We start from the raw sequence: 14,421 nt of genomic DNA on the forward strand, positions 1-14,421 counted from the left end.
TAACTCAAAGAAATGGAGAATATTTGCAAATCCAATTTGATAAAGGTCAATATTCAGAACATATAAAAATTCTTAAAACTCAAAATAAAAAAAGTAAATAACCCAATCAAAAATGGGCAGAGTAGCTCAGTGATAGATTTCTTGTCTAGAATGTACAATACCCTGGGTTTGATCCCCAACACAACAGAAACAAAACAAAACAAAACAAAAATAGGTGAAGAATTTGAATAGATTCTTCTCCAAGAAGGTATGTATCCAATAAACTCACACAAAGATACTCAACATAATTAGTCATTAAGGAAATGCAAATCAAAACTGTGAGATACCTTTTTGCATCTACTAGAATGGTTGTAATAAAAGACAATAAAGAAAAGATAAAAAATGCAAAAGACAAAAATAACAAGGGTTGAGAGGCTGTGGAAAATTGGAACTGTCATATATTGTTGGTGAGAGAATAAAATACTGCAGCAACTTTAGAGAACAGCTTGACAATTTCTCAAAAAGTGAATTTTATCTAAAAAAAAAAAAGTACCAGAAAAGAATACTTAAAAAAAGATAGGTAGCTCACTAGTACAGTATTACATTTGCAGAGAGATGGCTGCAGTAGATACAGATGGTCACCTGGATGCATACGGAATGATTTTGCTAGACTGACAAGGAAGTAGTAATATTGTTCACCTCTAGGGAGGGCAATAATAGGAAAGAGTTTTTCACTGTTAAACACTTTCATTTCTTTTTTTTTTTTTTAGGGATTTTCCACTTTTTTAAAATTTATTTTATTATTCATATGTGCATACAAGGCTTGGGTCATTTCTCCCCCCGCCCCCACCCCCCCTTACCACCCACTCTGCCCCCTCCCTCTCCCCCCCTACCCCCTCAATACCCAGCAGAAACTATTTTGCCCTTATTTCTAATTTTGTTGTAGAGAGAGTATAAGCAATAATAGGAAGGAACAAGGGTTTTTGCTGGTTGAGATAAGGATAGCTATACAGGGAGTTGACTCACATTAATTTCCTGTGCATGTGTGTTACCTTCTAGGTTAATTCTTTTTGATCTAACCTTTTCTGTAGTTCCTGGTCCCCTTTTCCTATTGGCCTCAGTTGCTTTTAAGGTATCTGCTTTAGTTTCTCTGCGTTAAGGGCAACAAATGCTAGCTAATTTTTTAGGTGTCTTACCTATCCTCACCTCTCCCTTGTGTGCTCACTTTTATCATGTGCTCAAAGTCCAATCCCATTGTTGTGTTTGCCCTTGATCTAATGTCCGCATATGAGGGAGAACATACGATTTTTGGTCTTTTGGGCCAGGCTAACCTCACTCAGAATGATGTTCTCCAGTTCCATCCATTTACCGGCGAATGATAACATTTCGTTCTTCATGGCTGCATAAAATTCCATTGTATATAGATACCACATTTTCTTAATCCAGTCGTCAGTGGTGGGGCATCTTGGCTGTTTCCATAACTTGGCTCTTGTAAATAGTGCTGCAATAAACATGGGTTGCAGGTGCCTCTGGAGTAACCTGTGTCACAGTCTTTTGGGTATATCCCCAGGAGTGGTATTGCTGGATCAAATGGTAGATCAGTGTTAAACACTTTCATTTCTTTTGAATTTTGTACCACATGACTATTATCTATTTTTAATATAAAAGTCAAATTGATAACAATAGCTAGCATTTATTGAGTGCTTACTTGGGCATGTATGGCTCTAAGTGATTTATATTCATTTAACCTTCACAATGATATTCTTTTGTCCAATTTTATCCTCATCTACAGCAAAGGAAGATGAGGCATATAGAAGCTAAATTATACACCCAAGATAACACAGCTAAATAAGTAGCAGAACTCAATTTCAAACTTAGCTGGCTCTAAAGCCCTTGCTTTTAACTACTACTCTATATTGCCTCTCAGAAATTTAAAGGAGTGAAGGAAAAAGAAGAGGGGGGAAAGTGGGTGAAAAGTAGAAAGAAAGGAGGGTGGAAGATGTGAATGCAAAGAGAGAGATTGAGGGAGTAGAGGGAGAAGAAGAAAGGTAGCAAGAGAGAGAACAGGGGAGGAGGAGATGGGAAAGAGAGGATGTATAGACTAGATAGCATGATTTATGGACAAGTACAGGTCTCCCTTTTGCAAAAATTTCTCTCCCTGTCCTTAAAATTCGGATCTTGGCCATTTGGAGAGAATAGTGAAGACGGGTACAGTATAGGCTAGGTCCCATAAACACTGGTCTAGCCTAGTAGTTAGCATAAACTCTGGAATCAAATCTGAATTAGAATCCCAGCTCTACCATTTTGTGACTGTGTTTCTTGAGGGTAAAACATTTTAAACTTCCATTTCTTCATCTGTAATATGGGATAATGGTAGTACTTGCCTCTCAGAGATGATGAGGAGTTAAATAGTCTATTGTAAGCAAAGAATAAGTAAACAAGCTAGCTATCATAACATTAGTTAAGTGACATTATGGAAGATAGATGATTGAATCATAAAGTATAAAAATCAGTGGGAAGAAAAATGACCATCAAATAGAAAAAGTTTAATGATAGTAGCTCCAAAAAGGGAGATGGAAAAGGAAGACAGCTAGACTCACACACTCTCTGGCAACTTCACTTTTGCCTGGGAATACCCAAATTATGTAATACAAAGGGGAAATGGATTCTCAGAATCCCATGTACCTCTCAAAAGAATTTCTGATTTCTCAGGAGCTCATTACCACATCTGTGCCAAAAGTGGGCCATACCAAAGCACACGTACTGCTGGCCTTCCTTAAATAACGTAAACTCTTTTTTAGAATTGTAGTTTTCCATCTGTTGCTGGGCCCCACCTTACATAAGATGGAATCAGTTTATTTCAAAGAACCCATATCTCAGGTATACCTCTGGTTCCAACTTCTGCCACAGTTGTGCTAATCTGTTAAGTGTTAAAAAACTATGTAAGTGGCATGCTTCAGAAACATAAGCTTTTATTTTGACAAAGATATAGCCAGCAGTGAATATAAAGACTAGTATGCTTAATATGTACACTATACAAAATCTTAAAAAAGGAGAATTTGGGTCATTTCTTTGTGTTATATACAATGAGATGGTCCCTTTGGATTATTTATATCTTGTTTTAACATCTACATTCTTGAGTTTCTTCTATATTCTTATTCTCCTTGATATCAGCCACTCTGTCAAAGCTGAAAGAGGGGACATAAAGAATATCAGAACCAGGTACCAGTGGCTCACACCTGTAATCCTAGCTACTCAGGAGGCAGATGTCAGGAGGATCATGGTTCAAAGCTAGCCTGGGCAAATAGTTCTGTGAGACTCTATCTTGAAAAACCCTTCACAAAAACATGGCTGGCAGAGTGGCTCAAGATGAAAGCTCTGAGTTCAAGCCCCAGTACCACACACAAAAAAAAAAGAAAGAAAAAAGATACCAGAAACCAGTCCTGGGGAAAGGGCCTTGAGGCAAGAAACTACATTTTTTCTTTTTTATTGCCTATATCTTACCATTTACTTTCACAGATCTTACACTGTGATTTCAAGGCCTTCTTTCCCCCTTCATGACCATCCAGATACTCCCTGGAAACAACTCATTTAAGTTAGGACCAAGGAAGAACTTTCTATACTAATTATTACAGATTTCAAAATGAAGGGTAGAGGCTGAGAAACTGCTTTGTATAACCATGTAATTATCTGTTCATGATGGGTCAGCACTAGGGAGAGGACTATATTTGCCTCTGGACCAAGGACTACTTCCTTACATCTGTGTGTCCTTTTTTAACTTCAACTGTGAAGCCTTTGACTGCTTGTAAGAGTGTGAGATTGTTCTTAAAGTCTGTCACGCAAGGGCTCCAGGAAGGAATGCTTACTCTACATTTTCAATTTTTTTCCCTGAGTAGTTTTCCTTCAGGAATTCTCCTTCTAGCCAACTTGTAGCCAAGCAGGTGTCAAAAGAGCTGATGATGTTCGTCAAGTGCGTGGATTCTCTCCTTCCACATCTCATTACAGTGGCTTTGAGTTTAGAGACCCACTGGTGATAGACAGGGCAGGTCACACATCGAGAGAAAAATTCCTCAAACTACTGAAAACAAAGGAAGATGCATTAGCCCTGGGATTAGTGATTTCTTCCCCACAAATCACTTTAACAGAATTACAACAGTTCCCACTCAACACACTCTGGAATAGGAAAACAGGGAAGAGTAACTGATGGCAAAGTGAGTCTCGAAAAAATGGCTTGCAATATGGAGGACCGAGAATGTGTCATAGACTCAGATGACAGGACAGTAGGGAGACGGGTCAGATAACAGACTGATCCAAGGAGTGGGACTATTGAGAAGAGCTAAATATTAACACTAATGCAGCAGCTGTGCAAAGGCAGAAAGTTAAGGAACCAGTCCTAGTCTAGATGTAAAAATATCTGGGAAGGTTCTTAAGGTAGGTGGAAACTTTCTAGGTGGAAAAATAAAGCATTCAAGGAGGAAAGAGACACCAAGCCAGCAAGCAGAAGAGTAGGGGGAGATGCAGGAGGTAGTGTGTGTCACAGGGAGTTAGGAATTAAATGGAAACCAGAGAAACAGCTACCTGGAGGTTCTGGCTGTGGGAATCTGAGGTAATCTGCATGAAGACATGTTCTGGCATGTTCTGTAACATTAACACATGGCACTCTAGGAATCGGACAAAGCCATGTGAACCAAATAGTGAGGCATTGGTTCTTTTCACCAACTGGCAAGCCTTGGAGAAGTGGTGCTCAAATAAGTCCCACTGTGAGTTCTGGACAAACCTGGAGGAAAGAGTCACAACTCTCAGTTCTATCTCCTGTTTACCAAAACTGGCTCATTCATAAAATTATCATTTATTTAAGGCTTTAAGACCTCCTGGCTAGTCAGAACTGTGTGTGATGCTGAAAAGTAGCGAAGGTTATTAATGCACATGTAAGGAGACTTAAGAGGAGACCAAAGATATTCAGCCTTGCCATGGGCTGTTCTCTCTCTTTCTTTCTAGTACCAGGCACTGAACTTGGTACTGGCTAGGCAAATGCTCTACCACTTGAGCCATGTCCCTACCCTTTTGCTTCTAGTTTGTTGTTCAGATAAGATCTTGTGCTTTTGCCTGGGCTGGCCTCAGATGGTGATCCTCTTCTTCCCAATTAGTTGGGGTTACAGGCATGCACTACTGCACCTCTTAAATATAACCTTCAACCTATGGGCCCAAGTCTGTTAAGGGACATGAAGAACCTTTCCAATGAGACATGGTAAATGGTTGGTGAATGATCTTGAAAAGAGATTTTAAATAGTCCTTCCTAAAAGAGGACTAAATGACTTCAGGATGTCCCTAAAATTCTACCCTCTCCCATAGATTCTGAATGAGACTTTACCACATGGCCAATATCATCCCAGCATGATATTGCTCTGAGAGGTTAGAATATAGCTGTGTTCATAGCATTGAATGAAATGCAGGCACTCACAAAAGGGCCGACACAACAATCCTGTGAACAGAGAAGGTAACCAGACTAGTAGTATGTGTTGTCAATGAAGGAACTGTGATATAGGTGTGGTACAGGGAAGGAAACAACACCCGAAAGGGAGAGACCCCTAAATTATAATGGGCATGTAAGACTTTAGGAGCTAGAGGCCAGAAGCAGTGACCATGCCTGAGGGACAGGCTCATGTCTGTCTGTGTTCCAAACCCCGCTCCATCTGAAGTCTGAATTTCTCAGTACAGAAGATCCCTGTGCAAGATTTACCTTTTCCATAGAGCAGTAGGTCTAAGCAAGCAGAGTAGAAGCAGGCCAGGCCAAGAATGTCATGACCCTGGGAAATGAGCGCCCACTGACTCTTCAGCACATGGACACACACATCAAATCTGCCAAGAAACAGAGCCACTGGGACTACCAGGGAGTGGGGAAGATGGTGCAGGACAGGAGGGGATCCTATACCTTCAAAGGAACCTAACATTCCCAAGCTCTTCTCTCCATAGTTCTATTTATGTAGAGAACATCTGTGCCTGGGATCAGACATGTCTCCAGCCAAATAAAGGAGGTAGAAAAATGCCTAAGGCAGTATCAAGGGATTTGAGCTACTTCAATTCCTTACCTCCCTTCAGGAAAATAGTGGGGGGGAGAAGGGTTGTTCATGAGCGCCAAGTGTACCTCTACTCCTGATCCCCTGCACTTAAGATAATACTTCCTGACTATGGCAGTGGAACAGCATCTCCCTCTCCACTTCAAACTTCTTTGAGAGAACACCCCTTGCCCTGTTTTTATGCAACAAACATAAGTGACAGAAAATGATCTTAATACTTTTTCTTCAGAAATGCAGATCTGAAGAGAACTGAGAGAATCAGATTCTCCAGAGCTGGTTTCTTCAGGTGTCTGCATATCTCATGGGCTTGAAAACCTAAGAAGGTTAAAGAACATTGTGTGAGATCTAGCTGTGGACCTGGACTGTCTGAAAGCCCTGGGCCCACCAGCCCAAGCCCTATTACCCAGCTCAATGGAGAAGTCAAGATGGCCAAGGCAGAGCTTGGTGTAGGCCAAGGCCTGCATGAGCTGGGCTGTGGCCAACTGTCCCTCTCTGGAGAACCAACATAGGCTGTTCTTCTGAATGGCCATCTGTTCACAGTGAAGCCACTTCTCCCTGTCACCCCTGTTCTGGAAGAACTGGGAGAGGTCCACATAGGTAGAGACAACCTGCAGGGCAACAAACATAGTCCCATTTGCTCCCTTTTTCTGGGTAAGAATCCAATACTGTGCCTTGCTGTTTTCTCAGTTTGGACTCCTTGTGATCCTAGCACTCCCCTCCATTCCAGGTAGGAAAACTGCTCCTTCCACCCTTACTCTTCTAATTTGGTCATCGTCCTCACTGCCTTTTTTTTTTTTCTGGCCTGGAACTCACAATCCTCCTGTCTTTAGCCTCTCAAGTGCTGGGATTACAGGTGTAGCATACCATGCCCAGCCCACTGCTGTTCTTTAAACAAACCACTTTCTCTACATACCCCTCTCCTTCCTCCTCAATCAGAGACTTTCCCCTTAAAAACACTGATCAAACTACCACCTGTTTTCTCTAGTTCAGGCCTCTGATTCCCGGTCCTTAGTGTTCTTCAGAACACTACCATCTCTGTTACAACTATGTACACATTTGACATGTTAACAGCTATCTGCTTGAAACATTATCTTCCCTAGGTGTCTAAGGTACCATGCTTTCTTGCTTTTCCTCCTGTTTCTCTGGCAAGTTATTCTAAGTTTCCTTTGCTAAACTAGTCCTTAGCACTCTGACCTTTAATTCAGTCCTTGGACCTATTTTCTTTCTCTTGTTCATTCCTTTGATCTTCTTATCCATTTTCATAACTTTAAATAGTATGTACACACTGATAACTCCCATATTTTTATTTCTAGTTCGTACATCTGTGATCTCCTGACTCATATTAAACTGCCTCCTCCACAACTACACATGGATGTCTAACAGGCATCTCAAATAAACATCTCCTAGCCTAGCTCCCAATCTTCCATGAAATCTGCAACTCCAGCAGGCTTCTTGTTTCAACTAGACCATGTTCATCCCTCTTAAAACTCAGGGTATGGATCTTGGGATTATCATTCACTCTTCTCTTTCTCTTGCATCCCAAAACAAATCCACAAGTGAAGTCACTTGCTGGTTTTATCTTGACTGCTTCTCTCTGCTGCTGATACCACAATAGTCTAAGCCACCTCCCTCACTTGTCTAGATGATGCAACAGACTCTAAACTGGTTTCTCTGCCTCCTCCTCTGCCCCCTTCATTCAGTTTATTTTTGACATAGAAGTCAGAATGATTTTACTAAAATAAAAGGAGACCTTTTCACTCCTCTGTGAAGAACCCACCAATAGCTTCCCATCTGTTTTAGGATGAAAGTCCAGACCTTACAGTGGCTGACATTTGCCCCTTCCAGTCTGTCATCTCCTGGCTGGCTCTCCTCCTTTCCCTATCCTCCTGTCACACTGGCTTCCTCATTATTCCTCACATACAGAGGGTATTCACTGTGTCCTTTGCTTATACATTCTTCTCCAAGTAGCCTGGCTTACTTTCTCACTTCCTTCATATGTTTGTTCTAATGTCACCTGCTCAGTGAGACATTCTCTGACCACCTGCTTAAAACTGCAACCCCCACCACTTCCCAGAAGCCTACCACTCCTGCCTCCACTTTATTTGTATCCATTCCATTTATTATTACCTGACATACTACATTTTATTATATCTTAGCATACTACATGTTTTCCTGGTGCCAAGACCAATGCCTGTCACATGATATGTTTTCATCACATATTTGTTGAATAAATGGGTAAAAGACAGAGAAAGACAGATGGACCCTAAAATTAGGAAAACATATTTCTTTCACTTTTTTCTAAGTCAGCTGTTCTGATCCTTTTTTAGCTCACAGACTTCTTAGAGAATCTGATGAAAGCTACCACCCTCTCCCTACTTCTTACCACCTACCAAATGCTCTTTTGAGCATACACACAAAATTGTGCTTTCAGGTCAGGGAGATCACACATAATCCTATACCTGGAAACCCATCAGTAAACTGAAAATTGAGGAAGCATGCTCAAATGCATGAGCAGCGGGGTCTAGTTAAGTCTTGATTCTATTGGAGCCATTCTAAAAACAGAAATTTGGCAGGGTCTTTTCCCCCAGCACTTGAGAGTTCTGAGGTTCAGGGACTGCTCACCTGGGCTTCATTTGCAGACTCCTCAGCTGAATTCTTCTGCATAAGAGTGGCCAGGCAAGCAAACCTATGGCTGCTGGCTGTGGCTTCCATGTTATAGAGCTGCCAGAGCAAGGACAGGCAATGCACCTGCTGCTGCAGGACAGCCTGCTTCTTCTTACTGTTGTAAAGAACAGGGTGGTAAGCAGACCCTCATCTTCACCAGTGCTCAACTTTTTTTCCCCATAAGAGATCCAGGTCTACTTTTCATGGAGCCATCTACATACTTTCAAGCCCCATAATCCCCCCTTTCTCCTAACTCCATATTCCATCCCTCTTGACCAGGAAAGGAGGTTTTTTTTGTTTTGTTTTTTTTTAAAAGGTTGATTCTTTGAATTATTTGTTGCATTTAACTGGCTGAGGGAGTAAGGTGGAAGACCTAGAACTGTGTTATATACTTACATCACATACATATATGTGGGTTATATGTTTTGTTATATACTTAAAGGTTACTTGATTGCAAGAAAATAGGACTCTTGGGTCAATGTAGGCAAAAGTCCAGGCTGGGTCCTAGTTTAGCTGTAGTTTTCTGTGACCCTAAAGGGAACCAAGATAATTTGGCCAGGTGTCTTACTTCTCACTAAGGTTGTTTGGAGGCCGGCTCAGGGAACTGGAATACCAATACTTTTCCAGAAATGTTTGGAAAAGGACACCAAACCAGGTCCAAGGGAAATTCCTTTTCAGCAGTCGAAGGGCTTGCCTAGCCAATTTTTTGGCTAAGGTGATCTGACCCATGTTGAAACAGACCTGGAGTCAGGAAAATAAGAAACAGTAATGTAAATGTGGGAAGAGTACCATGACAAGGTTTTGGATATAACATACTGGCTCTTTCATTCTGAGCTGTGTGCTTGGGATCACTGAGGTGCTAGAGTGAGCTGGGTTGGAGTGTAGCCTGGTCAGCTGTTGCATCACACTAACAAGTACCATGACAAAAGCAGCAAAGGGGTGAGGAAATAGAATTACAGAGAAAGCACCCTCCTTTCCCATCTCCCACACATCTGTCAGTGTGCAATAGAGGAAGGAAGTAGGTCAGAGTGTGATGCTGCAAGACTGAGATGACATCATCATTTGGGCAGAGACTCAGATGCCCTCAGCTGCTAGGAAGTATCTGAAATATCACTAAACCCCACATCTCTCTTTCCTAAACAGGTTGCACCACTACAGAGAATGTGGAGCTGGGCATTGAGAAACTGCCTTGAGGTTATCCTGTACCGTCACATTCTAAAGCTGAACCTCTTAGGAATATGATGAAGTCTATGTGCTTCTAGGGCAATCTTGGGAGAAATGCAAAGTAATTTCTTCTTATAAAGGGAAAAAAATAATTAACTTTTCTCCAAAGACCACTCAGTTAAAGTACAAATAATGTATCATATTGGATGATTCTAATATTCCCTTTGACCATCAAAATCATTATATATATTAAGTGTATTCTCATAACCAGATTTTCTTAAGGTTTACATTACAATTACTTTATATATACTCCAACAAGCAATGGACATAAATGGGTGATTCACAGAAAAATAAATATAAATAACTAATAAACATATAAGAATAATGTACTTTATTAAGAGATACACATTTAAAGACAATATAACTTTTGTCTAGGAATTAGCAAGCTTAGAAAAGACTAATAATATCTGATGTTGTTAATTATATAAAGAAATGGAAAAAACTCAATATAATATTTTTAGTGGGCAATTTGGTGATATATTTAATAAAAGTAAAGTTTCTCATATTTTCTGCCTTAGCATTTCTACCTTTGGAAGCTTCTTTGATGGAAAGGGGAAAAAGAGATATTTAATAAGAATATTTACTGTAGCAAAGTTTAGACTAACTCTAAAATTGCAGACAATGTAAATGCACATGAAAAAGGGATAAATTATGATGTATCTGTACAAAGGAGTAACTGACTGCTGTAGCTATGTGATGGATTAATATATACACCAATATGCAAATATATTCAATCTGTACCATTGGGAATAAAAGCCAGTGCAGAAGAAAGAGAATGCAGAATATAATTGCATTAAAATAATGGCATGACTGTGTGTATAGCTGGTGGAGTATGCATCAAATTATTACCTACAGTGGGCATGAAATGGTGCCAGTGGGGGTGCTTTCACTTTCCATGCAATATAAACCTCTACATTTGAATTTGTATAACCTTTTGTAATCACATTATCACATTTAAAAGTATACACACTACACTAAAATAAGGAAAGAATTTATAAAGAAGTAGTAGTTGGGTACCTCTCAGAGAGAAATAACAAAACTTCAAGGTCACCCCTGCCCTCACCTCTGAGTGAAGAGAGCAGAAAGTGGCTTCCTCAAACTAACAGATCTTCACCTTGTGCTTTCTCAAGAATGAGAATGCTGAGGGTTGGCCTAGAAGACTGCTTGCCTTCCTCAAATAAAAGAAGGCCTCCAAATAGGACAAGCGATAAAGAAACTGAATTAGGATTAGGATGATGCATTAGGAGGAAGGCTGGCATAAAGTTATGAAGAGGCCAAGATCCAAATGTGAATCAGGTTAGGTTTTGAGTTGGAAACAGGGCTGGCTGGCTGGTCTGTCAGGAGCGTAGTACCAGCATAGTCTGGTTCACTTTCACCACCACATTCCCATTTCATGTCTTCTATTAAACCCTTTCTTACACCTCTTCCATTTTTCTTTACTTCCTACTCCTGGGTAGTTGGTAGTAACAAAACTCAATCAAATTCCCAAAGTAAAAGGGCTCGGCTCAAGGCCATAAAGCAGAGCTTGCTTACCATGTAATTATCAGACAGGTCCAAAGAGGCAGCAGCAGCCTCCAGCAGGTAATAAAATGCACAGGTGGTTTTTCCAATGACCAAGCAGTGCTGGGTGAGGGGTGAGAGCACTAATTTCAGAATTTGCTCACAATGGCAGGGCTTGGTAGTCAACAGGTCTTTCTCCAGGCTGGCCTAAGCTAGCTTCCTGCACATTTGATCCAGGAGCTCTTTCTCTGTTCTTTGTGGAGAGAAGATGAACTGAGAGTGGCTACAAAGCTGCCGCTTTTTTCTGGGCATTACCAGGTCTCAAAGCCACTTTTTCAAAGGAAGCTTTCCATATAATTCATTAATTCTATGTTTATTCTTCTCCTTCATAACTCCATAAGTTTTTATAAGTGAGAGAGCAGAACTATAATTTCACTGCTCTATTAGGGATTTTTAAAAAACCTAACATAATCTAAATGTGGAAATACACCACCCAAAAGAGTAAACTAAAAATGTAAAATGTTAAAACATAAAAATGATACAAAGCAATAAGTAATACAATCTTATATTAGCATATTTGAATTTTATAAATAACATATTTAAATATTATCTTATACATTATCAATCCTACAACAATTCTGTCAGGCAGGCAAATATTACCTCTCTTTATAAATGGAGAAATTGAGGCTTAGAGAAATTGATTTACATATGGTATCACAGCTATTCAGAGATAGAACCAAAGCTAGGCTTGCCTCTAGTCTCATGTACTTTCCATAGGTACCCTGAGCTAAAAAGAGATCTTTCTGAGCTACAATGATCTGAAAAACTAGGAACTGAGAGGAAGGCTTGAAGGGTGGCCAAGATGCTAATCAGTGGAGTCATGCAGAGGCCACTGAGTATTTAAGGAGAGCTGACACACAGGTGAGCATGTGGGTGGTTTGTGTGGAACACAGATTTTTTTGTTGTTGTTGTTGAGAGCTGTAGGGAATCAGGTTAGACAAAGTGAGATGAAACTGTATATATAGAGTGGATGGTGAATTCAAGGCGGCTACATTTAAAAGTGATGGGATAGACATTAGAAAGCCAGGAGGTTTATGGTTTATCAGCTGAGGTAAAAAAAAATTGAGAAGACAAACTTATAGCTGAAAAATCTATTTATAATGCATTTGAAAGTCATTGAATAAAGTTATTCCTAACCAGTAAAAAATAATTTTCCTAAAGAGAATTGTCCACTTGAATTTTGGATTGAGTACAAGAGTCCTCACTCCTAGGTAGTCAGACACCCTCTAGCCTGCAGGTGAGGTGAGTACCCAGTTTAATGGCCATCTATCACTCACTCTGGACCCTCCTGTCCACCCTCAGCACCTCCATCTACCTGCAGTGTTCACTTGAGAAGGCCTCGTGACTTTGGAGTGGTTTTCCCTGGAATTGAAAACTATCTGTGGGGAGAAAAAATATGATTATCTTTTATTATCTATGTTTGGATTCACTGAGGACACTTTAAATTCAGGACTATGTTTGTCTCTGTACTTTATGACACAAAATCAGGATGATAAATTTATAAACTCCTTAATGACAACAATTTGTGACTCACATAGTAACTCTCCTTATTCTCAATCCCCACAAACCAGTTTGCAACTTGAAGGACACACTCAATGTTTTCAATGAAGGAAAAAGTGAATAAAGAATGTGTTCAATTCTGGTTTGATAGTACTTCTAATAGAGGAAATCCCTGAATTTATCTGGATCAGGTTCATGACCAGATTAGTGAACTGCAGAGCCTAAAACCAGTCGAAGAAAACTATTATAGCACAAGATGCCACAGTTCACTATCTGACCCCAAATAGTCTTTCCCCTCCAGATCTGTCTCTTCTTCTACAATTGCCTTCTCAAAGATCAAAACAGAAAATGTCAGGAATGGTCTTGAGATGTTACCTATTAGGGATCAGAGCACAGGTGGCAGGATTGATAAGAAGTGAACAGAACTATTACAGAGAGGATTTGGTTAACTAAAAGGATTGGTTCTCTGATAATAATGTCAAACAATGGCTAAAGTAACTGAGGAAAAGGGTCTGGAAGCACTACTGTGGTGTAAGATTCCAAGGGGTACAGTGTCACCACAGTCTCTGTGAATAGTGCCCTCTAGAGTGGGAAATGTCAAGTCAGTGTGGTGCTGGTCTGGAAAGCTTCCTCAGAGTTCAGCTGGGCTCTCAAGGCCTCGAGACGCTCTCTTACAGACTGCCCAAGCTGTATAATCCAAAACTGACACTGAGTTCTCAAAATTAAAGGGCCATACAGGAAACATGACAGTACAGTTTCTTCACAATAAGAGACTTTGGAAAGTACAAAAGGTATTAATGCCCACTGAATTGCTCCAAGTCACTGGTCCACCTTTAAAAGAGTCATGATTAATGGTATGGCTGGGATAGGTATTAGGATCATTGGTCAAATCCCTCATTTTAGCTCTTCACCAACAATAATCTACCATTTCTCCCCTATAGTCCTCGCCCACCCTCGATACTGAAACCAACTTCTAACAAACTAGAGAAGGAGAAGAAGATTTGCTTGAGTTTTATATTCCACCATGATGAAAGAAGAAACTTTCTGACAGCTGAAGAAAATGAGATGTACTGTAAGGTAAGCTAATTGGAAAGGTTACAATAAAGACAGATGAACTACTCTGGTCTGGTTAATAAGTATGATGACCATCTATTCACTACTACAAGCTTCTTCAAATAGTTAATTTCTACTTACCCCTCAAGACTCAATCCTAACATTATCTCCTTCAATGAAGAATCTTCCCTGACATATTCGGACTGAGTTAGTGGCCCCTTCTCTAAGTAATACCAACCCCTATGTATGCCATTTTCATTGTCTTTACCATACTGGAATTCTATACTGATATTCTCTATTTATAGTTCTGTATAATCTCCCAAAACTGATAGCTTCAGGAGGGCAGAGTCTGAGGCTTATTCAC

The 14,421-nt window shown here is 40.2% G+C and overlaps 1 protein-coding gene across 1 annotated transcript in view; it reads right to left on the minus strand.

The window, feature by feature from the left end:
* Positions 1-2,934: 2,934 nt before the first annotated feature.
* Positions 2,935-14,421, minus strand: part of LOC141425633 (adenylate cyclase type 10-like) — a 48,295-nt gene continuing 36,808 nt past the window's right edge. The window contains exons 20-25 of the mRNA XM_074082235.1: positions 12,820-12,883; positions 11,478-11,567; positions 9,289-9,461; positions 8,679-8,835; positions 4,558-4,756; positions 2,935-4,057 (exon numbers count right to left, since the gene is read on the minus strand). The gene's annotated coding sequence lies outside the window, so the exon portion shown is untranslated. The remainder of the gene's footprint in view (positions 4,058-4,557; positions 4,757-8,678; positions 8,836-9,288; positions 9,462-11,477; positions 11,568-12,819; positions 12,884-14,421) is intronic.

The sequence above is a fragment of the Castor canadensis genome, chromosome 8, assembly GCF_047511655.1.
Source record: "Castor canadensis chromosome 8, mCasCan1.hap1v2, whole genome shotgun sequence".
Classification (NCBI taxonomy): domain Eukaryota; kingdom Metazoa; phylum Chordata; class Mammalia; order Rodentia; family Castoridae; genus Castor; species Castor canadensis.